The following is a 27,943-nucleotide window of genomic DNA, read 5'->3' as shown; positions in this document are numbered from 1 at the left end:
GTGGGTCTCAGGGTTGTGTTGCTCATAGACAGCCCTGTTGTCTATGTTTCTGTCCAGAACGAGACTTGGTGGCTTCTTCTAATTCATACAAAGGTTTCTTAGTAGCAGCCAGTTCTTTAATTTGGTTTGATTGTATAATGTTTGCCTTGCCAACTTCTCACATCCTGTTCAGGTGAGTTTTACAACGTGCAGAACTGACCATTGTGTGCTCTGCCTAAAACCTGTCTGCTGTGAATCATTGTCTTGAAAATGCAACCCAAGTGCTTGAAAGCATGTCAGACATGCATATATATGTGTGTACACATACGTGTATATGTGTATATATGTATATACACATATATGTATAAATAGATATTTATATATATGGCTTCAGTTTTAGCTATTAATGAATGCCATTCTGAATTTAAGGCCTTGTGCTTGTTGGCAATCTGTCTCCTACTTGAGCATTACAACTGGCCTTTTTTATTTTTAGTCATTTTTTTCAGATATTATTTCACCCTTTTGCCCAGGCCAGCCTAGACTTATATACTTTCATCCACACTCACTGCATAGTTAGAGTAACAGGCACAAACCACCACAGACTGTTTTATTGAGAGGGGATCTCTACCATTTTTCCCAGGCTGGTTTTAACTATGTTTATGCCAACCTCTGCCTCTCAAGAAGCTGGAGTTACAGGTGTGACCCCATCACGCATGGATTTCTGAAAGCTCCTGTGTAGACTCAGTTCTCTTGTGTTCATCTGTCCAGTGCTATGGTTTCCTTACAGCCCTATAAGTTCATCATGTTTTGCTTTCTTTCCTGGTGTTGGTGCTTCTCATAGCATTTGGAAGAGTCTCATGTCTCCTTATCATAAGGGTATGATCACATGTGTTGCAATATAGCTAACTTCCTGTTTCCTCCTTCAAGAAATGGTGGTCAAGAAATGCATACTGAATTAGTGTATTGACTAATTTAAAAATATGACAAGAAGCTGGGTATCTGTGTCTCATGCCTTTACTCCTAACTACTCAGGAGGCTGAGATTTGAGGTGTACAGTTTGAAGACAGCCGGGGCAGAGAAGTCTGTGAGACTGTTATCTCCACTAAACTACCAATATACATATATAAAAGCTGGAAGTAGAGCCTGTAGTTTAAGTGGTAGAATCCTAGCCTTGAGGAAAAAGCTCAGGAATAGCGCTAAGCTCTGAGGTCAAGCCCCAGGACCAACACACACACACACACACACACACACACACACACACACACAACAAAAATTTACTCATACTTCTTGGGATCTTGGGAACAAGAGTCACACATCCCATGGAGAGAAGGCCGCGCTGTTAGCACTTGAGCTACAAATTCAAACCTGAGAGTAAGGTGGTCAGAGATAGTGTTAGAATCCCCAGCAGACCCCTGGATGGAAATAAACACACACCAAAATATAAAGCAAAACTTGGGCACATATTTTCGATACTCTAAAATAGTCTTCGCGTCATGGAACTTGTTGAAATTCCCTTTTCATACTTCAAAGTGTAGATCTTTTGACAAAATATTGAATTCTGAGGGAGATATGGTGGGGGTGGTTAGAAAGAGTAATCACTTGAATGCTCAAGATTGTAAAGCTCCTCATCCAGCCTTGGGAGAATATGTCATCTTTGTTTGGTCCAAGTATAATTTCCTGGCTTCTGAATGGTCTTCTGTCAGTTAGTGAGGTCATAGGGCAATGCAAAATGTTGTGATTTTCGAGTGAATTTGGGAGGATTGGCAACTGGAGACTAGAGGAGTACAAATGCTTGCATGAAGACAGAACATTTGCTTCAAGCTTTGGGCTTTGCTAGTGATTATAGGAGACTAAATTTTTAGAGGGAAGAAGGAAAAGGACTTCCTAGCTACTCAACTTTTTTTTCTTTTTAGCTCTATTTAAACACTGGAGGAGGATGCAACTGGTCTTCCCAGAATCTATTGGTCAGCAGGTGGTCTCTTTCTTCTCCTCCATTCAGAACTGCGCTGAGGTACCGTTCAACCTGGTCTTGCCTTTGTAAAAGAGTTTTGTGGGTGGCTGGGCCCCTGGTGGCTGTATGCCTAGCCTGTAATCCTAGCTTTTCAGGAAGCTGAGATCTGAGGATCACGGTTTGAAGCCAGCTTGGGCTGACAAATATGAATCACTTTATGTCCAGTTAACCATGAAAATGCTGGAGGTGGAGGCATGGCTGAAGGTGGTAGAGTACCACCAGTCTTGAGAAAAAAAAGAAGCTAAGAGACAATGAGATTTATTAAAGCCTAGAACTGGAGAGGGTTGGCCTTCACTGCATGGATTTTTGTTCCTGTCCCCAAGGGGGATGGTGGGGTGGGGGGAGGGGCTGAATTAAAGTGAGAAGTGAGATGTGAGATGAGAGGAAAATAACCGAGCTTGATGATGACATAAATCAAAGTCAGGCATGTTTAACTTAGAGAAAGCAGAGAAGCCAACCACAGGAACACAGCAAAGCATGGAAAGACAGTTCATGAAGATACATGTGCTGTTCATCAACTTGAATATCTTATCTTCATCTTCCCTTTTATTGACAGAGGTGTCCCTGTGGGGAAATCACTGGAGTGACTAATGAATGCTGGGTAGTTGTAATCACTGGTCTTGTGCTGGGAGGAAGGCCCACTGGGAGGCCCATCTTTGTTTGCTCTGTGTGGATTGGATGATGTAAGAACCAAAGGCAAGCTGCAACAGCCCCGGCCTCAAGTGCCTAGGGCCTCGTTCTACACAGTATTTCTTTTTAGGCTAACACATGGCAGGCTGCCCACCCAGCTTTATTCCCAGTACCAAATGAAACCTTCCCTAAGCGTTACTACACGTTAATAAACATCATCAGTGAAACCCACTTAAAAAGAATGACCTGTTTATGAAAGCAATCTTTTGAAAGACAGAATATTTTCCCCTGTGGGCTCAAGCTTAGGCAGAAAAACAAAGGACTCTTTCAAAGGCTGAAATCTTGATGGAGAATGGATTCTGACTACAAAAAGTAAGGAGACTTTTAGCTCCAACCCGTCTTGCTGCAGAAAGTTGTAACTGTGCTTTATAGGTACAGACTGAGCCTTTCTAACTTTGGGCCTGGATGCTTTTGAAGTTTTTAAGTGGGAGCAACCTTGGCCCCAATGTGGGGGCGGGAGGAAGCTAAGCAGCTGGTCCAGTGCCACAAAAGAACTTACAGGTGAAGTCAAGACCAGAACACACTCATGAGGACACATCAGTGACACATGGCCATCTGCCTTCAGGACTTGTGTCTTCTTCCCTCACTCTTTCCCCCTGGTTTTCCAGCTGATCCATTCTGAGCACTTGACAAGGAGTTGAGGCCAGCACAAGTTGGAACAGGAGGCAGAAGACCTACACTTTCATATTTCTCTGAATAGTGACATAATATTAGCAGAGCTCATCATGCTTCTATATATTTATTTAAATACTAAGAAGTGACATTTCATATTTTCAGTTTCCAGTGTTTAGTAGCATTTTCCTAAAGAGATAGTATCTAAATGTTCTTTATTCTGTACCTGCCCAGTTAATCTCTTACACTTACCAATAGTTTTTTTTTTTTTTTTTTTTTTTATTGTAAAGCTACTATACAGAGGGTCACAGTTACATGAGTGAGGTTATGAGTACACTTCCTCTTGAACATTGTTACCCCCTCCATTGTTTTCCCCCTACCATCCCCTCCCTCCCTCCCTTCCCCGAGGTTCTTTTTTTTTTTTTTTTTTTTTTTGATTGTGATTAAATGATTACATAATTTCAAAGTCACAAGTTCATTCTAACTTCCCTGGAGCAAATTGTCTACCACAGTCTGTAATATATAACAGTGTTCACATGTTATATACCATATTTGTGATCAGCAGCATGAGGATATTTAGTAGTGGTTCAACCAGATGAGCGGGAGTTCTTTGTTTCTTAAGTCCTGTTAGTTTTGTCGTATCACTAACCTTTTGGATTTAGCATCCACTTATGAGGGAGACCATGTACCGTTTGTCTCTTCGTTCTTGGCTTACCTCGCTCAACATGATTCCTTCTAGCTCCATCCATTTCCCTGCAAATGCCATTATTTTGTCATTTCTAATGGCTGCATAATATTCCATTGTGTATAGATACCACAATTTTTGGATCCATTCATCTGTGGTGGGGCACCTAGGTTGTTTCCATATCCTAGCTATTGCGAACAGTGCTGCAATAAACATGGAGGTGCACGTGTCCTTGTATATTGGTTCCTGTTGTTCAGGGTAGATGCCTAGAAGTGGTATGACTGGGTCGTAAGGGAGGTCAATCTTTAGCTTTCTAAGGACCCTCCAGACTGCTTTCCAAAGTGGTTGTATAAGTGTACATTCCCACCAGCAGTGTAATAGGGTTCCTCTTTCTCCACATCCCCTCCAGCATTTGTCGTTGGCTGATTTGTGGATGTGGGACATTCTGACTGGGGTAAGGTGGTATCTCAGGGTTGTCTTTATTTGCATTTCCTTCACCACCAGGGATGATGAACATTTCCTCATGTGTTTCTTTGCCATTTTTATTTCTTCATTTGAGAAGTCCCTCTTTAGTTCCCTTGCCCATTTAGTAATTGGTTTGTTAGGTTTGGGAGGGATTAGTTTCTTGAGTTCCCTGTATATACAGGATGTTAACCCCTTGTCTGATATATTGCTGGTAAATATTTTTTCCCAATTAGTTGGTTGTCTTTCTAGCTTAGTTGCGATAGATTTAGCTGTGCAGAAGCTTTTTATTTTAAGGTAGTCCCATTTGTCGAGTCTCTCTCCAACTTGTTGTGACCCTGGGACTCTGTTCAGGAAGTTCCTTCCTGTGCCTATTAGTTCAAGTGTCTCTCCTACTCTGTCCTGCAGTAGTTTCAGAGATTCAGGTTTAATGTTAAGGTCTTTAATCCATTTTGAGTTGATGTTGGTGCATGGTGATAGGCTGGGGTCCACTTTTAGTTTTCTGCATGTGGCTGCCCAGTTTTCCCAGCACCAGCGGTTGAAGAGGCTGTGTTTCTTCCATTGTATGTCTTTGGCTCCTTTGTCGAATATCAGCTGGCTGTAGGCCTGTGGATTTATATCTGGATCTTCTATTCTGTTCCATTGGTCTTCGGGTCTGTTTTTGTGCCAGTACCATGCTGTCTTTGTGATTATAGCTCTGTAGTAGAGTTTGAAGTTCGGCATGGATAGCCCTCCCATATTGTCTTTATCCCCTAGAATTGTTTTGGCTATTCTAGGTCTTTTGTTGTTCCATATAAATTTTTGGACTGTTTTCTGTATTTCAGTGATGTACGTCATTGGGATTTTAATAGGAATTGCATTGAATTTGTATATTAATTTTGGAAGTATCACCATCTTTACTATATTAAGTCGGCCTATCCAGGAGCATGGGAGGTCTTTCCATTTCCTAGTGTCTTCTGCAATTTCTTTCTTTAACTTTTTATAGTTCTCATTAAATAGTTCTTTTACATCTTTGGTTAGGTTAATTCCTAAATATTTTATTTTTTGGGAGGTTATTGTGAATGGGGTTGCTCCCTTTATTTCCCTCTCTTCCTGTGCGTTATCAGTGTATAGGAAGGCAACTGATTTTTGTGGGTTTATTTTGTATCCTGCTATTTTGCCGAAGTGACTTATGATTTCTAAAAGTTTGGGGATGGAGTTTTTGGGATCGTGGAGGTATAGTATCATGTCGTCTGCAAAAAGGGATAGTTTCACTTCTTCTTTCCCTATGCGGATCCCTTTAATGTCTTTTTCTTGCCTTATTGCCCTGGCTAAGGGTTCTAGGACTATGTTGAAGAGGAGTGGAGACAGTGGACATCCTTGCCTTGTTCCTGTTTTTAGGAGGATTGGTTGTAGCTTTTCCCCATTAAGTATAATATTGGCTATTGGTCTGTCATAAATGGCTTTTATTGTTTTTAGAAATGTTCCTTCTATTCCTATTTTCTCCAGAGCTTTTAGCATGAATGAATGTTGAATTTTATCAAAGGCCTTTTCTGCATCTGTGGCGATAATCATGTGATTCTTGACCTTGGCTCTGTTGATATGCTGGATTACATTTATTGACTTACGTATGTTAAACCATCCCTGTGTCTCTGGGATGAAGCCTACCTGATCATAGTGTATTATTTTTTTTATGTGTTTCTGGATTCTGTTAGCTAGAATCTTGTTAAGGATCTTTGCATCTGTGTTCATCAAGGAGATTGGCCTGTAATTCTCCTTTTTGGTTGGGTCTTTGCCTGGTTTGGGGATGAGTGTGATATTGGCTTCGTAGAATGAGTTTGGGATAGCTCCCTCCTTCTCTGTTTCTCTGAAGAGCTTGAGGAGTATGGGTATTAGTTCTTCTTTAAAGGTCTTATAGAATTCTGCTGTGAATCCATCTGGTCCTGGGCTTTTTTTTGTTGGAAGACTTTTGATAGCTTCCTGTATCTCATTATAGGATATTGGCTTATTTAATTGGTTAACTTCTTCTTTGCTCAGTTTGGGTAACTTGTATTTCTCTAAAAATGCATCCATTTCCGCCAGATTTTCTTCCTTTAGAGAGTATAGCTTTTGAAAGTAGTCTGTTAGAATTGTTTGGATATCTTGGGTACGTGTTGTGATGTTTCCCGTGGCATCCCTAATCCTATTAATATGGGTTTCCTCTCTTCTTTTTTTAATTAATCTTGCCAACGGGCCATCAATTTTGTTTATTTTTTCAAAGAACCAGCTTTTTGTTTGGTTTATTTTGGTTATGGTTTTCTGATTTTCTAATTGGTTAATCTCTGCTCTCAATTTGGTTATCTGGCTTCGTCTAGTAGCTTTAGGTCCCATTTTTTCTTGTTTTTCTAGCTGTTTTAGTTGCAACATGAGATTATTTACTTGGTCTGTCTCCATTCTCTTGATGTGGGCACTGAGGGCAATAAATTTGCCCCTCAGGACTGCTTTTGCTGTGTCCCACAAGTTTCTTTGTGAGGTGTTTTCATTTTCATTGAGTTCTAGGAAATGCTTTATTTCTTCTCTGATCTCTTCTGTTACCCAGGCCTTGTTAAGGAGTGTGCTGTTCAATTTCCATGTATTAGAGAAATTTCTGCGGTATGCTTTGTTATTGAGAGCTAGCTTGATTCCACTGTGGTCAGATAGGATACAGGGGATTATGTCGATCCCTTTGTATTTGCTTAAGTTCCTTGAATGAACTATGATATGGTCTATTTTGGAGAAAGTTCCATGAGCTGCTGAGAAGAATGTGTACTGTGTTGTTTTAGGGTGAAATACTCGGTAGATGTCAGTTAATTCCGCTTGAAGTATGGCCTCACTTAATTCGGTAGCTTCTTTGCCAATCCTCTGGTTGGTAGACCTGTCCTTTGGTGAGAGTGGCGTGTTAAAGTCTCCTAGTATTATCGTATTGGGATCTATTTTATTCTGTAAGTTTGAGAGCATTTGTTTAACATATCTGGGTGCACCGATATTTGGGGCATATAAGTTGATGATGGTTATATCCTCCTCTTGGATTGTTCCCTTTATTAATATGTAATGTCCGTCCTTGTCTTTCTGTACTGATTTTAATGAAAAGTTTATTTTGTCAGATATCAGGATAGCTACACCTGCTTTCTTATTGGGGGAATTTGATTGGTAGATCCTTTTCCACCCCTTCACTCTGAGTTTGTTTGTATGTTTGGCTGAGAGGTGGGTCTCCTGAAGGCAACAGATGGATGGGTCTTGTTTTCTGATCCAGTCCTCAGTTCGTTTTCTTTTAATTGGCGAATTCAGCCCATTTATATTAAGAGAAAGTATAGAGAGATGCATTGTTGTCCCTGCCATTCCGTTTTCCTAAGTTTTTCTTCTTTCCTTTCCTCCTGTGCTTGCTCAGTTAGACTTTGAGTAATGCCTGTTTGGGGCAGGTCCCAGTTCCTGGTTGCTTTCTTCAGGTTGTGTCCCCCCTCTTAGAATTCTTTGTAATGCTGGCTTAATGTTTATGTATTCATTTAGTTTTTCTTTGCTATTAAAAGTTTTCAGTTCTCCATCGAATGTGAATGCTAGCTTTGCCGGGTATATCAGTCTGGGTTGGCAGTTATTGGCTCTCAGGGCTCGTATGGTGCTTTCCCAGGCTTTTCTTGCATTCATTGTTTGTGTGGAGAGATCTGCAGTGATTCTAATTTTTTTCCCGTTGTAGTATAGCTCCTTCTTCATTTTTGCTGCATGCAGGATTGTTTCCTTATTATTCAGATCCATCATTGTTACTATTATGTGCCTAGAAGTGTTTCTCCTGGGATCTTGCTTGTTGGGTGTTCGATAAGCTTTTGTGATGTAGTTAAGATGGTCGTTTTTGAGGTGGGGAAAATTTTCATTGACTATCTTGTTAAATAGGTGTTGCATTCCCTTGCTCTGGAATTCCTCACCTTCGTCCACTCCAATTATGCGAAGGTTAAATTTTTTAGCATTATCTGCTTGCTCTTGAATTTCCCTTTGGTTTAATTTGAGTGATTTTTCCATATCTGTCACTTTTTGGTCCAGTTGGTGTATTCTGTCTTCTGTATCTGACACTCTACCTTCCATTTCATTCACTCTGTTGACCGTGGCTTCTATTGTGGTTTGCATGATGGAAATGGATCCCTTTATGGATTCAATGTTGGTTCTCAGAGTACTGATCTCACCTCTCAATGAGGTGATATCAGTATGCATTACCTCTAATTTGGCGTTTATCTCACTTCTTACTGAGGTTTGTGCAGCTTCTATTTTTGCATCCAATTTTTGTTTGATATCCTGTATATCTTTTGATAGTTCATCCTTGTGCTCTTTCAATTTCTGATCCATTTCTCGCTTTATTTCTTGAGTCATTGCCTCCAGCAACCCTTGGATGTAGTTTTTGTCTTCCATTCCTGCTTTGCTCCCACTGGGGCTCTCCCCTGCGTGGCTGCTGGCTTTTGAGGTGAGCTTGCTGTCCTGGGTAGTGGTAAACCTTGTGATTTTTCTCTGTGATTTTCGCATGGGGGTTCAGGAGACTGCTCTTCAATCTTGTTTTGGTGTGTCTGTCTTTGCTTGGTTGCTGATTCCTGTAGGTCGTCAGTTGTTGTTGCAGTCCGTCAGTTGTTGTTGCAGTCCGAGTTCAGTTGGGGTGGTTGCGGGCTGGGTTGGGCGGCCCCCCGCCGGGTCGTTGCGATCGCGACAGGTCCCTTTGTGGCGCTGCTGGTGCCGGGCGGCTTTGGCGGGATGGAGCCTCTCCGCTCCGGTGGAGAGTGATGGGTGGGGTGGGATCCTCCTGGAGACTCCTGGCTGGTAGGTTTCTCTGTTCCTGGCGATCCGCTGTTCTGCAATCCGGTACCTGGTGATCTGCAAGCAGCCCCCTGTGTCTCTGTGGCTCCGGCAGCCCCTGCCGGGCCGGCTGGCCGGCGGCTTGGCGCACTGCCGCGCGGCCAGTAAAGGTTGGGGGAGGGGTCTTCGCTCTTCTCTGTTCTGAAATTCTTCTTTTCCTCTCTTTCTTTTTTTGTTATTTTCCACCTCTGGTTTTTCTCTGAGTGTTCGTCTTTTTGTTGTTGTCGGTCTCTTGGGGAGATTAAAGGTTGGAACTCGAACTCTCTTTTTGGTTGGAGAGAGCTGTGGCGTTTCCCTACTGCCCCGTCGCCATCTTGAGAACTGCTCACCCATCTTGAGAACTGCTCCCACCAATAGTTTTTAACTGTTCTTTTGGTCAATATTCTTTTGATCAATAACCAAGCTTTCTTTCTTTCTTTCTTTCTTTTCTTTCTTTCTCTCTCTCCCTCCCTTCCTTCCTTCCTTCCTTCCTTCCTTCCTTCCTTCCTTCCTTCCTTCCTTCCTTCCTTCCTTCCTTCCTTCCTTTCTTTCTTTCTTTCTTTCTTTCTTTCTTTCTTTCTTTCTTTCTTTCTTTCTTTCTTTTTTCTTTCTTTCTCTTTCTTGCTTGCTTGCTTCCTTCCTTCCTTCCTATACTAGGGCCTGAACATAGCCCTTGCTTAGCCTTTTCACTCAAGGCTGGAGCTCTACTACTTGAGACATATCTCTACTTCTGGCTTTTTGCTGGTTAACTGAAGATAAGAGTCTAGGATTTGTCTGTCTGAGGTGGCTTCAAACTGAGTTCTTAATATCTCAGGCTCCTGAATAACTAAGTTTATAGGCATTGGCTACCAGTGCTTGACTGGTCTTGATTTTATTTTTTATTTTCTAATTTATTATCTATCTATCTATCTATCTATCTATCTATCTATCTATCTATCTATCTATCTATCTATCTATCTACTTTTTGTCGGTTGTGGGGCTTGCTTGAACTCTGGGCCTGGGCACTGTCCCTGAGCACTTCAGCTCAAAGTAAGTGCTCTACCACTTGAGCCACAGTGCCACTTCCAGTTTTCTTGTAGTTTATTAGAGATAAGAGTCTCACAGGGACTTTCCTTCCCCAGCTGGCTTTGAACCACGGTCCTCAGATCTCAGACACCTAGGTAGCTAGGATCACAGGTATGAGTCATTGGCACCAGCTTGATTTTTTTTTAAGTTTAAAGAAAGTTTAAATCAGATTCTAAAATATTAAATTCTTAAGACTGCAAAAAGATTTAAATATTTAAGTTAAAAAACAAAGTTCTATTTAAGGAGTGGGAGCTAAATTTTCTCAAGTAAAGATTTAAGTTAGTGTAATGAGTATTATTCATGCTTCATGGGGGACCTGATGTTCTGCACAACTAGAAAGAAAATATAGTTCAGTCTAACCAAGTGCCCTATTGCCTTGGGAAGAATAGGTTTCCAGAGATGCTTAAGAATTAAAGCTTATCAATATTTGGTCTGGAAACGACTGGTTATAAAAAGCCAAGGGTTTTCTATCTTAAAATAATAAAAGAGTTGCCATTCAATAAAGCAGTTTATGAATACAGTGAATCTTTATCACCCTTTCAACATTCTCACCTAACCCCCTCCTTCCCTTACTTTTCTTAATTTTAGGATATATATTGAATTTTTGACTGTGTCCTCCCCTTGTTTGAGTGAAAGATTTTGCAAACAAAAACCAGACCAAAAAAATATGTTCACAAAAACATGTATAATACAAGCATAATACTGCTCGTGGTATTATTTTAGCTGGAAAAAACAACAAATGTCATTGATGGATGAATAGATAACCAATGCGTGGTCTATTCACACAATAGAATATTTCACCTCAGAAAGAAATGAGGTATTACCTACCATATGGCAGGACATGGATAGAACTTGAAATCATACGTTAATGTGAAAAAGGCAGACCCAGATGACAAAGGTTATATGACTATATTTCTATGAAATGTTCAGAATAGGAAAATCTATTTGCAGGATATTATAGGCTATTGTTTGGAAGGTTCTGGGAATGTGAGGAGTAGAAAGAACTTTAGTTTTCTCATCTGCAAAGTAAATATAATAATTCAGTATTAATTTAGACTAAACCTCAAAGGTGACTCTCTCCTCCTTATCCTTCCCTAAAACAATGTGTAGTGCTTCTCAAAAGATAGAAGTAAAAGGGTTAGAAAGTCGAGAGGAGAGCATCTTATGGAAGTTTTGCTTTCCAACACAGTCTCTTTTATTTTCTACTTAAGATAACATTCATTACTATCAGACATTACCCTAACTGGCTTCCCAGCCTTCTGACAACTTTTGCTTCACATGTGGGAACAAAGTGAACACTACTGTCCATCACTTGTGGACAGTAGTCTTGGAATCATCCACAGTCCGGCTCTAGGTCCTCATGTTTGTTCTCTGCTTCCTGGCAGTGTAAGGTGACTGCCTCTTTCCTTGGTAACCAACAGAGATGGATCCTGTTAGAAATACTCTGTCATCTTATCTGTGTCTCCTCTGAGATATGAGCTTGCTCAAACTTTCGAGACACAAGACAAAACAAAAACTACAGCAATCCTATATTTCCCACCCCTCCCTGTTTTATATGCATTATCTCTGAGGAATGGAATGACCCAAGCCATGGAATATGACGCATTCTGGTGGTGTCAAATCTCTCCTACAGAGGGAGGGTTGTCACGTAGCTATGGTGCAAGGGAGGCCTTGGCCTTATGAGGATGTCTGTGTGTGAGAATCCAGAGACAGAAAATCTTATTGAAAGCTACAGGGTATATGTGAGGACCAACGGGGTGGGCATTGGGAGGCCTAGGAGATACCTGATGTCTGCTATGCTGCTTACCTTGGCCCCACTGGAAAAGGGAACCCATTTTCTTGCCTAACAAATGGCTTTCATTTGTATAGACTACTTCCATAATGAGAAGGAATGCTGTCACCAGGCAGTCAGTGGTCTGTGTCCCTCATTCTAGAGGACACTGCAAGAGGAAAGCTAGACAGATCCAGCCATAAACACCCACCATTCCAGTGGCATTCTCAGAATCTTCTAGAAATGACTTTCCAAACCTCATTTTCTGCACTAGCCTTTCTTCCCTATCTTGTCAGCTGTAGCTCTAGGACCTTGCACATGTCTCAGCAGATACACACTCTTGGGGCCTCTGGGAGAAGGCTTTCAATGGAACTGCACACCAGCTTTCCATATTTAACAGTTGCCTTGTGAAGTATTAGAATATTGACGGATATCACCTTAAATACTTTAATGGTTCTCAGTGTATGCAGAATTTATTCTAACTTTTTACAAAGTTCTTCTAAGGAAAAAATTCGTTGTTTTTTTTTTGTTGTTTGTTTTTTTTTGTCGGTCATGGGGCTTGAACTCTGGGCTTGGGCGCTATCCCTGAGCTCTTCAGCTCAAGGCGAGCACACTACTGCTTGAGCCATAGAGCCACTTCTGGTTTTCTAGTGGTTTATTGGAGATAAGAGTCTCACAGAATTTCCTGCCCTGGCTAGCTTTGAACTGCGATCCTCAGATCTCAGCCTCCTGAGTAGGATTACAGGCATGAGCCACTGGCACCCGGCCGAAAAAATTCTTTCTGTGTGTGCCTATTGTTCCAAAGTAGCCAGATCTAGCTGAGTTTGTTGTTAACCTCTCTCTCTCTCTCTCTCTCCTTTCTCCTTCCCTCCTTCCTTCCTTACTTTTTTCCTTCCTTCCTTCCTTTCTTTTTCTATTTTCCTCTTCTTCTTCTTCTTCTTTTTTTTGTTGGTGTCATTCCTGAGGCTTGAACTCAGGGTCTGGGCAATGTCTTTAACTTTTATGCTCAAGGTTCTCATTCTCCTAACTGATTCACAGCTCTGCTTCCAGCGTTTTTCTTTCTGGTTAATTAAAAATAAGAATTTCATAAACATTCCTCCCAGGCTGGCTTTGAAGTGTGATTCTCAGATCTCAGTCTTCCAAGTAGCTAGGATTTCAGATGTGAGCCGCTAGCATCTGGCTCTTTCTTTCTATTATCTTTTCTATGGTGCAGGGGATTGGACTGAGGGCCTCACCCAGGCTTGGTTACTATAGCACTAAGCTATAGTAACAGTCCCTATAATCACATTTTAGCACACAGAGAATACATTTCAGTTCTAATGGTAGAATCAAAGTTTCTTGAGTTGAAATGATAAACAGGTGCTTTATCCAACCTTTCAGCTCCACTACATACTGGGTAAGGGGTGGGGCCCACTATATAATAATTAAAATGACAATGACTAGGCAGTTCCTGAAACTCCTATCTTCAGTAAATTGTAAATGCTTTCTATGGATTCAGCTCTGGGAAGTTTTCTCTTCTAAGGCTGGATGGCCTTGGTGCTTGACTGTCTCAGGTGTAGGCTGAGCGTTGTGTGTTTTAGAGTACTCACAGGCTGCAGGGACATCCTACCATTCTTATTATACCATGGTAAGAAGGAGGTGTTAATTTTATGGTGTAATATAAGATGCAACAAGTGTCATGGCAAGCATAGGAATGATAACAATTTAAGGTCAGAATGGGCACAAAGTTTGCAAGACCCCTTCTCAATGAATTGATGAACAAAGTGGTAGGATCATGTCATCCTCAAGTCCTCAGAAGCATAAATAGGTGGATCACAATCCAGGTTTGTGCCCAGATACAAACTCAGACCTTATCTCAAACATGACCAGTGCAAAAAGGTCAGGGAATGTGTCTCAGCCATAGAGCACCTGCCTGATAATCTCAACATCCTGATTTCAAACACCAGTACTGCTGGATTAAATAAATAAATAAATAAATAAATAAATAAAACATGAGTCAAAGAAAATAGGAAAAATGCATTAAATATATGTGAAAATAAAAAACAAAACCAGTCACCACTTCCTGGGTGAAAATGAACTAAATATAGTTTTGACAAGGCCCTTCAGTTGGAGAAGATATTGATGGGAAGTTTTAGGAAGTGAACTGAAATCTAAGGTCTCCTATCAAGCCAGTAGTGGTACATGAAGGATGCATTGTATGAAGGCAGGACAGGGAATGCCTTGACACATAGTAGAAGGATATAAGATTATACAAAAGATTCCAACAGAGAATTACTTTGGGACCCTCTTGGGATATGTGAGGAAGTCATTCAACCCCCCTATATACATCTCAATTAAAATCTATAAATGACTCCATACAGGAGACAAACCCTAGAATAAAATCTTACCCATGAATAAAGACAATTAAATAAGGTCTCCATAGTATAAAAAGATAACCAGTGGGGTTGGAGGCATGGCTGTTTGGTAGAGTGCCAGCGGGTGGGAAAAGGGTCAGGTATGGAGTTCAAGTCCCGGTCTCCCAACAATAACACAAAAAGATAACGAGTGAGTGGCTAAAACTTCTTTGAATCTAAGAGGAAATGACATAGTTGTCACTGGGTGGTTGTTATTGTCAAATGGCCCAGTTGTAACTTTCTCACAGTGACTTCATAATCAACCAGAAATGTCAGTCTGTAAACAGCTGTTTTATACATCTGTGGTTTTCAACTAAAACTCCTCAAGACTCACATTAGCTCTCCATGTCCCCCAGGTAGCATCTTAAAGCAGGTTTAAAAGACAAGTATTAACCCTGTTTTTATTTTAATAGTTGCATATTTAGGTTAACAGGTAATTGAAAATAGTCCACCAAACCCCTTAATTTAATAGATGTTGTTTTCTAAATGTAGGTACTTCCTCAGTGAGCCATTTTAAAGAAAATGTGAAGTATATAATAGCATAGTTAGAGCAGAAGCCTGCTGTGCAGTATTGTGGTTTAGCAGATCCTGGCGTCCTCTGAGGATGACATATGCTCAACCAACAAAGGGGTAGCAGCAGTCATTCTGTCTTGATGCAGATCAGTGAGGATTGTGGGATCCTGTTTCCATCCTTCCAGAGCAGAAGAGCACAGGGCTGTAAAGTGAAAATGCCCTTCATATTTTTGTGTTTGGAGAAAAGCACTGCACACACCTGGGAATGCAAACATGTTCTATAGCCACTTGAAGCTGTTCCTTAAACTTCCCTGACCAAGAAACTCCCCAAGGTAAGAAGTAAATCAAGCAGATAAAACCATCTTAATTTGTCTTGCTTTCAGAAGCACATGGTACTGTATAAAACCAGCCATCCATGAGGCCCTCTGATACCTTTCCCAAAATTCAGACACTTAGTTACTTTTCTTATGAGGAGCTCTCTATGAATAGGGTAGCATGTAAAATCAGAAAACAGAACACAATTATTGATTATTAAAAATAGTACCAAATATTAAAGCAGAACCCCTGTGTAGAGAGAAACTCCAGGTCAATGGCCAGTAATCAGTCTTAGCCCATTTCCATCCTTGCTAAAAAGCAAAAGAACATCGCTCTCTCTCTCAGGTTTACCAAGTGGCAGCTTTGCAATTTACCACAAACTTTGCTGAAGCCATTGACAACCTTGAGACTTATCATCAGTTGTACTGAGTTGTATTAGTCAGGAGCTTATAATAAAAATCATGCCTATAAAGAAAATTTCAACGCACTCCCAACCATGGGAATGAGTTTCTAATGTTTTGAGATTTAAAATACACTACCCCTTCTGTAACTCAAAGGTATGTTTTGACTGTTTGTAATCAAGTATCAATAGTGTCAAAAACATTGAGAGTTATCAGTCATGCTAACCAAATCACGACTATGTTTTGCCTATGCTCTTGTGTTTACTTGCTTTGGTAATCATCACCTGTGTGAAACCCCTTCCTATAAAAATTCCCCATTAAAAAGCCGAAGGGGCTGTTCTCCAGCTCTGTGAGCTGGGGACAGATGCCACTTGGCTTAATAAAAGGCTTCCAGACAGTTTGATGGAGTGCTGGTGACTCCTTTTGCTGATTGTGGATTCGAGTCCCATTGGCTCCAGGGAGCTGGGATATTTCAAATACTCTATATCATAGTTCTCCTAAAGACCTTACATCATAGCTCCAATGCCAGAACAAATACTAGAGCCAGGGAGCTTAAACAACAAGCACGTTTCTCAGTGTTCTGGAGTCTGAAATTGGAGATCAGAGTGCCAGCATGGTTGTGTTCTGATGGAGGTGGTGTGGGGGAGTGAAGGGGGGCAGGGGGGGCCCTTTTCCTAGTTTGCAGGTGGTTGCTTGGGATGAGAGGAAAAGGAGAGGGAGAGAGTGGATGAGGAGAGGGGGAGAAACAGAGAAAGACATGAAGAGAGAGAATGCCTTCCTTTTATTAGAGAATTAAATTTATCAGAGGATAGTTACCTATTTAAAGGCTCTATCTCCAATTCAGTCACACAAAAACAGGAGCTTTTTTTTAAAAAAAATATTCTACTGCAAAGAAGCTGTACAGAGAAGTTAGGGTTTCATGAGTTAGGTAATAGTCTATTTCTTGTGGAGCATTGTTACCCCTTCCCTTGTTCTCCCACTATCCCTTCCCTCCACCTCCCTCACTCCTCCCCCCACCCCAGCCTGAAGTTGTAAAGTTCATGTCCAATATACTGTCCTGTGGGTATCATTGTTGCAATGGCTGTTGGGTTTTTTAAAATTGTTTTCTGTTTTTGTCTGCCTGTCTTTTTTTTTTTTTTTTTGCTGGGGTGAGGCACAAAATAGTCCAAAGCATCAACTTTATTACCTTTCTTTCTTAGAAACTCTACTTCCTGGTGATCTCAAGCAGCAGTATCAGTAACTCTAGAACTAGTTGGACATACAAATTCTCCAGCTCCATCTCAGGCCTATGACATCAGAAAATCTGGTGATAGAGCCCAGGAATCTGCATTTTAGACAACTGTCCTGCCAGGTCTGATGGATGTTCTTGTGAGAGAGAACTTCCAGAAGTGGCTTAGAGAAAAATCCCTGGAGGGTTTGTGTTTTGTCTTGACACCTCTCAGCTCAGCTACTAAATAACACTGTCACAATCACAGAGAGATCAGGGGTCACTTCTATTAAGGCTGGGGAAATCACAGCACCCAATAAGCTCGCTTGTTCTCAGTGCATATATCAATTGCTAACAAATAGGACGTTACTTTTGACTTCCTGTCCTCATTATTCATTGTGTAAAAACACTGCTCATCACCTCAGAGCACACAGTAGAGCAGTGCGGGTGACATCCGGGTGACATCCAACCCAAGAGGAATCCAGTTCTCAGCTCCCTACCAGCTACAGCTAGTGAATGGCATGGCAGGACTAAATTCCCATGTTAAAGGAATATTCTTTCACACTACGTGGCCTGAATGTCCACTCTTTGTGATCTCTCAGTTGTCAAATGCAATGACATTTTGAAGTTGAGTTCTCATTCCCCGTGCAGCGGTCAGTGATTGTTTGCTTGTTCAAGACTCACCTTTTCCTTGCTTGCAGATTGGCAGTGTCCTTGTAGTCAGATTCTGCCTTGGCAAACCTATTTCCATTGGTTCCATTTTTTTAAATAATTTTTTTATGGTGAAAATACTGTACAGAGGGGCTACAACTACATGGGCAAGGTAATGAGTACATTTCTTATCAAGCATTGCAGCCTCCTCCTCCTCCTTTCTTTCCCCTTACCATCCCTTTCCTCCCACCTCAACCATACTCCTCTCCCTCCCCCCCCACCCCCACCCCCCCATTCCATTTTTTAACAGTGACTCCTAGAGGCCTGAGCAGTTGACCCAGTTTTGGTCAATACATTGTGAAGTTAAATCTGTTAGTGGGTTTCTGTTTGTTTGTTTTTTCCTTTATTTTTAGTAGAGGTACCTGAAAATGGTCCATGCCTTTGGATGTTAATGTGTGAGGATGTGGTGCTTGGAGCTGAAGCAGCTTCCTTGGCACCATGAGACATCTTGGCCAACACGCTGAAGATAGCATAGTAGAGAAAGGGAAAGAATTCTGCCCTGATAATGTTACTGAGAGGCTGAATTAACCATTCCTAACAGGGCAGCTTGCATCCCAAGCTTTTGTTATAAGAGAGAAACTTCTGCTTAGAATTTTTAAGTGTTAAGTTATTTATCATGGCTTTTCTGATTCCCTCAATTATACATTGAAAAAATAAATATAAGGACTGATGTGAAATTTCTTGCAACCCCCCCAACACTTGATAGTTGTATTCTTTGTTGTTGTTGTTGTTGTTTTGTTTTGTTTTTGTCAGTCATGGGACTTGAACTCTGGGCCTGGGCATTATCCCTCAGTTCTTCAGCTCAAGGTTAGTGCTCTACCACTTGAGCTACAGCGCCATTTCTAGTTTTCTGGTGATTTATTGGAGAGAAGAGTTTCACAGACTTTCCCGCCTGGGCTGGCTTTGAACCATGATCCTCAGATCTCAGCCTCTTGAACAGCTAGGATTACAGGCGTGAGCCACCAGTGCCCGGCTGATAGTTGTATTCTTAAAGTGACTGTGTGGTGTTTCAAAATGAGCCAGGATTTAGCAGAAAGGTGGCATGAAAGGGAACATCTTGGTGGAGCTGGGATCAGGTTTGTCTGTGGTGCAAGAAGTAGGATTAAGGTAAGACGGTGCACCTGGGGGGAAAGCCTAAGACTTCTGGAGCACAGCAAAATCAAGAGTCTGCAAGGCCACATAGTGCAAGTGATCATGAAGAACCAGAATAGACAAGACTGAAAATGAATCTTTTGCTTGATGAAAATAAAAGCTCATGGTGTGTTTAGCAAAGGCTTGTGAAGATCTCACACAGGGACGACATGTTAGCACAGAATGCTAGTGTTGTAGGATTTGAGTTTCCATCTACCTTGGGAACACCCATGTCTGGCTCACTGTGTTTTAGACAAGTCTTTGTGTACCTCATGCAGCATCCTTTTCTTCCATTTGGGGCTTTATGGATTTCCTGTATGCTCATTTCAGACATCACAGCATAGTGATTTCAGCTTCTTGTATACCTTCCATTTTGGCAAATGGATTTAAGTTGCCACAAGATAAGATTCACACACACACACACACACACACACACACACACACACACATACACACACACACACACATTTGTATTTATATTGGTTTCTCATATTTTTTTGAGTACATGTTGCCATCTAGTGGTTAAGTAATTCTTAACACTAGGAAGAAACTTGTTGGCATACATTTCATGACAAAGATTTTCAAGTGATACAATTTTGAGCAATGAAAGACCTTTATAAAAGATCAGTACCCTATATCCTTCTGAACATGAGAAATTTGCAAACTAGTGAAGTTCCTATGATAACCAGTGACCGTTAGGCCACTCAGCTAATTCTTGGACTAACGGACTGGTTTTTGATTCAGAGATTATCGCATCTTTTTCTTTCAAAAATTCTTAATCATTTGCTCTTAAGATTTTAGCTTTTCACTTAGCTTCATTTTCCTTTAAAGGCCTGTACAATTTCTCTATTTCCATGAGGTAATTATGTAACGAAACAAAAACAACAAAAATCACTTTTGAACACATTCTTTTCCCTCTTAAGGCTGTGTCTATATGACAGATAACTTTAATGCAGGCTATATCTTCTAACAATATTTGCATACCATTGAGCAGGTCTGGGTAGAACCAGAGATTCTGAATTTTCACCAAGCTTCCCAAAGATGCTAAAACTGTTGTTCATGAATCATGGGGCTTCAGAGAACAGTCACTCCTATATCTGTCTTTAGAATGGGTGAGAAAAGTGGGGGTCATATGGGAAAATGAGGGCTAATAGGGAAAATTCATGAGTGTAGAACACCATCTTAGCGGAAGTGAGTAATTCCCATTTGGGCTGCCGTGGACCCAGGTTGCAGTCTAAAACTTCTGCTGCTTGTCTTGCTTGCTGGGATAAGGTTGGGGGTCTCCCTGCCCTCCTTGAGGCCCTCTGGGGAGTCTGATAACCTCCTTTCAGTGTGAGCCTTGGTCCCTTAGTTGCCAAAAGTTCTGCATTTGGCTGTATACTGGGAGTTCAGAAGCTCACATGTAGTTGATGTCAGAGTTCTGCAGGTGATTCTGATGTACGCTGTGCTGAAGAGCTGCTGTGTAACAGGCCTCACAGGACACCAGCGGTTCCCCTCCCCTCCTCCTGTCTCCTCACCAGTTCAGTCAGCGTGGCGTTCCCAGATAAGAAGTTTGGCTGGGGTATTCATCTTCAAGCTTTCCATTCCCATATGCACTGTACGCTAACAGGATGGCCATGCTTTTTGAAGCATGTTCAGTTTTTCACTAAGGTGCCCAGGGCCTGGCAGACTTCATGATGATTTTCATGTCACGGCCACCTGCTCTGCACTGGGCCAGCTAAGGTCGTGTGATGAGCCTGCTGCATCGGGGGGAGACAGGCATTCGTAGGAACATGGGCTGGATTCCAGAGTTGTGAATAAGTGTCCTTGTGAGGTGTGTGAGATCAGAAAAGGTGCCCAGGATTTCCCTTCAGAACATTTCCTAGAGGATCCTGGGAGCGCTGCCCCAGAACCGAAGAGACTTTGACTTTTTAAAAAATATATTTTTACTATAAAAATACTGTACAGAGAGGTTACACTTATATGAGTAAGGTAATGAGTACATTTTGTATCGAGCATTGTTAACTCCTCCTTTGTTTTTCCATCATCCCTTCTCTCCCCACCGCCCCAACTTCTCCCTCCCCACCCAAGTTGTAAAGTTCGTTTTCAACATAGTGTCTTGTACACCTCATTGTTACAAGGGGTCAACAATGGGTATCTGTGTTTCAGCATTTTGTTATTTCCCTTCCCCTCCCCAAATTAGAAAAATGTATATACAAGATGCAGGGTAGCAGAATCAAATACAGTGAAAATGCGGGTTATACTTGGGGGAAGAACATACCAAAGAAACAAAAAAATCACATAGTACATTTTAAATATGTTAAAGACAATAGCAAGCAAGAAAAAAACCATTTGTGTTCCTATCTTGGGGTTCATTTTACTTAACATCATCATATATGGACATATATACATCAGCTTTTGAGCTTTTCTGCTTGTCATAGACATATACTAGTTATTGCAAATAAGGGAAATCATGGGACCTATGTTTCTTTGGGCCTGGCTTAGTTCACTTCATATCGTTTTTTCCAAGTCTTTCCATTTCCTAACAAATGGGCAATGTCATTCTTTCTGATGGAGACATAGAATTCCATCGTATAAATATACCACATTTTCTTGATCCATTCATCTACTGAGGGGCATCTGGGCTGGTTCCATATCTTAGCTATGGTAAATAATGCTATGATAAACATAGTTGTGCTGGTAGCTTTAGTATAGCCTTGTTTGTGATCATTTGGGTAAATGCCCCAAGGTAGGATTGCTGGGTAGGGGAGCTCTATATGGAGTCTTTTGAGGAACCTCCATACTGCTTTCCAGAGTGGTTGAACTAGTTTGCACTCCTACCAACAATGCAGTAGGGTTCCCTTTTGGCCACATCCTCTCTAGCATCTGTTGTTACTAGATTTCTTGATTCTAGCCATTCTAACTGGGGTGAGGTGGTATCTCAATGTTGTTTTGATTTGTATTTCTTTTATGGCTAGAGAGGTTGAGCATTTGTTCATGTGTCTATTGGCCATTCTTTTTTTCTGTTTTTTTTTTTTTTTTAAATTGTGAAAATACTGTACAGAGGGGTTACAATTACATGGGCAAGATAATGAGTACATATTGGCCATTCTTATTTCCTCTTCAGAGAAGTTTCTCTTTAAGTCTTTAGTCCACTTATTTATCAGGCAGTTGTTTCTTTGAGGATTTGTTGGGAGATTTAAATTTTTCAGTTCTAAGTATATTTTTATTTATTTATTTATTTTGTCAGTTGTGGGGTTTGAACTCTGGGCCTGAGTGCTGTCCCTTAGCTCTTCATCTCAAGGCTAGTGCTCTACCACATGAGCTACAGTGTCACTTCTGGTTTTCCGGTGGTTTATTGGAGATAAGAGTTTCACGGACTTTCCTGCCTGGGCTGACTTTGAACCACAATCCTCAGATCTCAGCCTCCTGGGTAGCTAGGATTACAGGCATGAGCCACCGGTGCCCAGCAGTTCTAAGTATATTTTAGATATGAGACCCTCGTCCATTGTATGGCTTGTTGACTTTTGACGTTAAGTGATGTTAGAATTAATTTGTGTGTGTGTGCGTGCACACACACACACCGGGGCGTTGGTTCTGAGGCTAGAATTCAGGGCCTGGGTGCTGTTTTTCAGCTTCTTTTGCTCAAGGATAGCACTTTACCACTTTAGCCACAGCTCCACTTCTGGCTTTTCTTCGGGGAGGAGGGGTAGTTTATTGGAGATAATGGTATCATGGACTTTTCCTGCCTGTACTAGCTTTGAAACATGATCCTCAAATCTCAGCATCCTGAGTAGCTAGGATTACAGGTGTGAGCCATCAGAGTCTAGCTAGTATTAATTTTTAAAAGTCTGCTTCTGTTACTTGTACATATATTTGTGAGAAGACTAGAAATTCACAGGCTGAAAATAGTAATGAGATGATATACAGTAATAATGATTCCAGTTAAATAAATAATTTATATGTAATTATGGTAAAACATTAAAATAAATGTGACTCTTGGCTCTCCACAATTCTCTTTTCCCATTAGATATAAGTAAGTGTGTATGTGTGTGTGTGTGTGTGTGTGTGAGAGAGAGAGAGAGAGAGAGAGAGAGAGAGAGAGAGAGAGAGAAGGGGAGAGAGAGAGAAAGAGAGAAAGAGGCAGGAAGACAGAGACACAGAGAGACTGATAGAGACACAAAAGAGAGATGTTCACAGAATACTTTTAATAACCTAATTGTTATCCTTTTGATTAAAAATGTCTGTCAAAAGATATGTCTTAAAGGCTTGGCCCCAGTGCAGCAATGCTCAAAGATGGGGCCTTTGGGAGGTGATTGGATCATGAGGATTCTGCTTTATCCATGGAATCATGGATTAACTCATTTAGAGACAAAGCTTAATGCATTTGAGGAGATGCTTTGTTATAAAATCTTTCTCTCCTTCTGGTCTTCCTCCTCCCTCCCTCCCTCTCTCTCTTTCTTTTTCTCTCTTTCTCTCTCTCTCTCTCCCTCCTTCCTTCCCTCCCTCTCGGTCTCCCTCCCTCAATCCCTCTCTCTCTCCTACTCTCTCTCTCCCTCCCTCCCTTCTTCCTTCCTTCCTCCAACCCTCTCTCCCCCCCTTTCTCTCTCACCACCCTGGCTTCTAGGAGGTGATGAGCTTTGCTTAGAGTCATGCCCGCTTCAATGGTGTTCAGGGCCCAGGAATAGTAGAACCAAATGACTATAGACTAAAGTCTTCGTTACTGTGAGCTAAAATAAAGCTTTTCTCCTTTTAGTTGTTTTTTCCCAGGCATTCTGTCACAGCCAGGGAAAGCTGATAAACATCTTGGCCTTTCTATATATTTGGCCCTGTCAATCAAACTTTTGTTTCCTGTTTCATTTTCACAGCACCATTATCTCCTGATTCTTTTTCAGCTGCCCTAGATGGTCCTATGAGCCCTGTTTTCCCTCACTGTGAGAGGCTCTGCAATCCATTCTAGGGTGACCTTTCACTCTTTTTATTTTCCTTTAGCGACTAGAAGCTCTACTTAGTGCAGTGCTGATAACTAGAACATAGCTGTGTTTAACATTGGTTTTCCTACTTAGCACCAGACCCATTCCCATTGTTTACTGAGCTTCTCACCATGCTCTACAGTAGTAGGTACTGCAGGAACCTTAAATCCAACACTTCCCAGCTGAATTTATCCCTCACACAACTAATGTTTTCTAACCAGCTAGCATGTCAGAGGGGGCAGGGAGCCCAGACTGTAGCAAAGTAAGCAAGCTGGGGTACCTGCTGGGACAGCTCTAGGCAAAAGGCAACTTAAGTTTGCTTCTTTGCCTACCATCCAGCTAGTGACCCTCCATGTCTTCAAATCATTAGATGGGCCTAAATCAGAGAGTCTATAAAATGTTAGACTTATGCTTATGAGGACTGGGTGGGAAAAGGATATACCAACACCAAGATGCCACTGAAAACTATGAGAAAGCTTTCCCTTAGGGCTCTGTCCAGATTGACACTACATCAACTGATTGTTTCCCAAGCTGGATAACTGTGATGGATTCTGAAATGGGTCCCTGCCCCAGCTTCATCTCTCAGTCCTTTCAGAGACTTCACAGTGATTCACCTGTCATGTTTGTTCTCTTCAGGGTTGACCCCTCCCCAACCCCAGCTGATCCCCTGAGATTACCATGAAGTACAAAGACTACACTGAGTCCTGAGGGGCGAGGGTGCCTTTGGTGACTTAGCTCTTACTTCTGAAGCAGTACTGTTGTATTAATCTTGTCTTAGAAATTCTCCATCTAAACCACTTCCTTTTTACCTGCAGGGCTGATGTGCTGCTCTTCTGGGGACAGCCATCTTCCCTCTGCCTGGTAAACTCAGCCTTGTCCCCCTAGGACTTCTCTGACTCCCAACAAGAGTGAATTAGCTGTGTTCTTCCTGCAGCCTGGACTGCTTTCTTCAAGGGCTTAGCCAGTTCCACCACTTTGACTTACAGACCTCATAGGCTCCTAACATATTTAGCATGGAAACCCCAGCATATGATTCATAGAGGTCCTTTATTGAATGTACGAACAATAAATAACATATTAATATTAATATTTTAAATTAATATTTTAAATTTCAAGATGGCTTCAGAAGTAAAACAGTAATAATCACAGTACTTATTAAATAAGGCTATTGTTTTGAATATACCAAATCCTTTATATGTGCCAACTTAAGTAAAGCCCAGTTTTAAGTTGGGTGCTGGTGGCTCAAGTCTGTAATAAGCCTAGCTACTCAGGAAGCTCAGATCTAAGGATTGTGGTTCAAATCAATCTGAGCAGACAAATCCAAGAGACTTGATCTCCAGTTAACCAGCAAAATGTGAGAAGTGCAAATATGCCTCAAATGGTAGACAACCAGCTTTGAATAAAAAACCCAAGCAAGTGTGTGAGGCCCTAAGTTCAAGCCCAATACTGACACACAAAAAATAACAAAGCCCATTTTACAGATAAATACACTGGGGTGCATATGGCTCAGTAATTTTAAATTTCCAAGGCAGACTCATGTCAGTTTAGATGAATTGAAAACCTCAATGACTGAGTTAAATTTGCTACCTGTGTGGCCAAAGGGGGCTCAGAAAGGAGTGAAATTACTCTAGAGAAGATGTAGTGGCTCAAGTTCTCCGACATATAGTTTAATTTAGAATGATAGTTTAATTTGGTGATATTATTTTAATTTAGAGTGATATTATTTTATAACCTCTCTCTGTTCTTTAGGTAATTGTTTAAATTATTCATTTCCAGAAGTTTATTAATTGAAGTAAACTTTTAATGAAACCCTCTCATCTCAAGTTAGACAAAGTCATCCCTGGAGCATAATTATCATCTGATTTCTGTTAGAATGAGAAGTGAAGAAGGTTATGAACATAAAATTGCCAACAAAAATACCAGGTGAGTTCAGTCAGAACTGGAGAAAAATTCAATTCAGGGAGATCCAGTCAAGTCTGGGAACTGCAAAGATGTTTGGCAAATTATATATCTCCTGTAAAAAAACCAAACAAACATATTTTTGGTTGTGGTTGTCTATGCCTTCCAGTAAAATTTTACTACCATTTATATAACCTAGTATAAACATCTTTTGAGATGCTATGTATTCTGTGTTCACTGTTGAAATAGTTATTGTCTCCTTGAGTGAGACACCAGGACTTTATTTGAAGTATATGTGAAAAAGCCAATGTGTTTGCAATTTTAACTATGGGTTGAGTCAGACTTTGTGTTGTAACTTCAATGTGATTTTCTCCCTCATTAGCCTGACTCTCCTACTCTCTAGAATCAAGATAGGATCCATATTAATCTTTCCATGGAGGTCTGGAGGATTTAGCTAATATTTTATTTGGAAATCATGTTTTTTGGTGTCTGTATAGTTTTTTGGTGTGTATTTCACTTATTTAGTAAACAATCAAATGAACATTTCAAATATTTGTCAAACTTACACTGAATGCTGCACTGGGGCAGTTAGGGATGGTCTAACGATGTATAGGACAGGCCTCCAGCCCACAGTGTGGTGGTAGCCAGCTAAAATGGTAAAACTAAGTCAAGCACAAGGCAAACAGCCAGTCTTTCCATCTTCCTGTATAACAGAGCTAGAATTAGAGAGAGCAGGGTCATAGTGTTATGCCAAGGTCGCAGGAACCCCCGCAAGTAGACCACCGAGAGTCAGACTCTACAGCTATTTTATTTAAACGGGTTGCAGCTCGGGCCTCGTCCTACACTCCGACACAGTGGAGTCCAGGAGGAGAGCTAAGGATGTGCAGGTCTTATAAAGGCACACAATCAACCAGGTGTTTTGATTACCACCACGTGTTGCTTTGCTAGACAGAAACAAGCAACAAGTGGTCACTGCCTCAAACTTTAACCTTTCAATAGGAGAAAGAAGAAAGGGAGGGAGGGAGGGCAGCAATGATCTACTCAAGGTTGGGCCTCATTCAGAGGTCGTCATGATTGGTTTTAACCAATTGTGTAACCCTATTTCATATTCCTATGTGACCCTCCTCCAACCAATTAGACAAAAGGTAGACTGTAGGGAAATTCCTGGAAAGAATTTCCTCACTAACAAAAGATAAAAAAAAAATCAATAGAATTCCTCTACTCTTCCTGCATTTGGATGTGGTTTTGGGGTGATAATGGGTGCCTTTGAGGGGATGGTGGTTGGACAGATGAAAAACGGGTACATTTTTGATAACACTAGAGAAAAACTAAACCAACCAATCTTTTCCAGAATTCTTGTTCTGTGAGATAGTAGAGATAATCTTATTTTTTACAGGCATTTTCAGTCAGCCATTAAATTATTAATATCTGAATAAAGGTTTTGTGGATAGGTATTTCAATAAAGTTAGGCCCAAGTTTGTGTGTGTGTGTGTGTGTGTTGCTCATGGGGCTTGAACTCTGAGCCTGGGTGCTGTCCCTGAGCTCTTCAGTTCAAGGTGAGCACTCTACCACTTGAGCTATAGATAGCACAACTTCTGGTTTTCTGGTGGTTAATTGGTGATAAGAGTCCCAAATACTTTCCTGCCCTGGCTGGCTTTGAATCGTGATCCTCAGATCCCAGCCTCCGGAGTAGCTAGGATTACAGGTGTGATCCCCCGGTACCCAGCAAGGCACAAGTTCTTAAAAGCCTAGACTACAGGGAAATGACTTGACTGGATGAATCAGAGAGGACTTTCTGGATAAGGCCATTTTTTTCTTTGCTTGGAAGAACAAATTTGCTGGTAGGAAAGGCAGGGAAAAGCATCCAGCTGAAGGACAGGCAGGAATGTGATGGTGATTTTAGATGCTAGTCATTTGCCTTGCCTTCTCAATAGGACAGATTGATACCACTTGTGCACTTGACCATTTCCATGGGCTCTTTAATATTTTCAAGTTATGCATACCCTGTAATTTGTTCTAGGCTTGAATCTACAACTTGGTATTTGGCATTTATGCACACATTGCTGTCTGTATTAACTTAATAATTTTCATGCAGCATTAGAAGCTTGGATCTTTTGTTATTCAGGGTCATCTGAGAAGCAGATGCCAAGGCAAAATTAAACACTTAAGGATTTTATTAGGGAGGTAGAGGGTGAGACCATCTGAATGGGAGGTACTTGGGATCAGATAGCGAGGGTGGGGTGCCAGGCAGATGTCTCCTTAGACATCACAGATTCTAAGGAAGGTCTGGAAAGACCATCAGGGAGTCCGTTAGCCAAAGCCCCTGCTGCCAGAGAAGTC

This window comes from Dipodomys spectabilis, unplaced genomic scaffold (assembly GCF_019054845.1).
Source record: "Dipodomys spectabilis isolate Male_0828 unplaced genomic scaffold, ASM1905484v1 ptg000190l, whole genome shotgun sequence".
In the NCBI taxonomy this organism is placed as follows: Eukaryota; Metazoa; Chordata; class Mammalia; order Rodentia; family Heteromyidae; genus Dipodomys; species Dipodomys spectabilis.
This window is presented reverse-complemented; position numbering follows the sequence as displayed.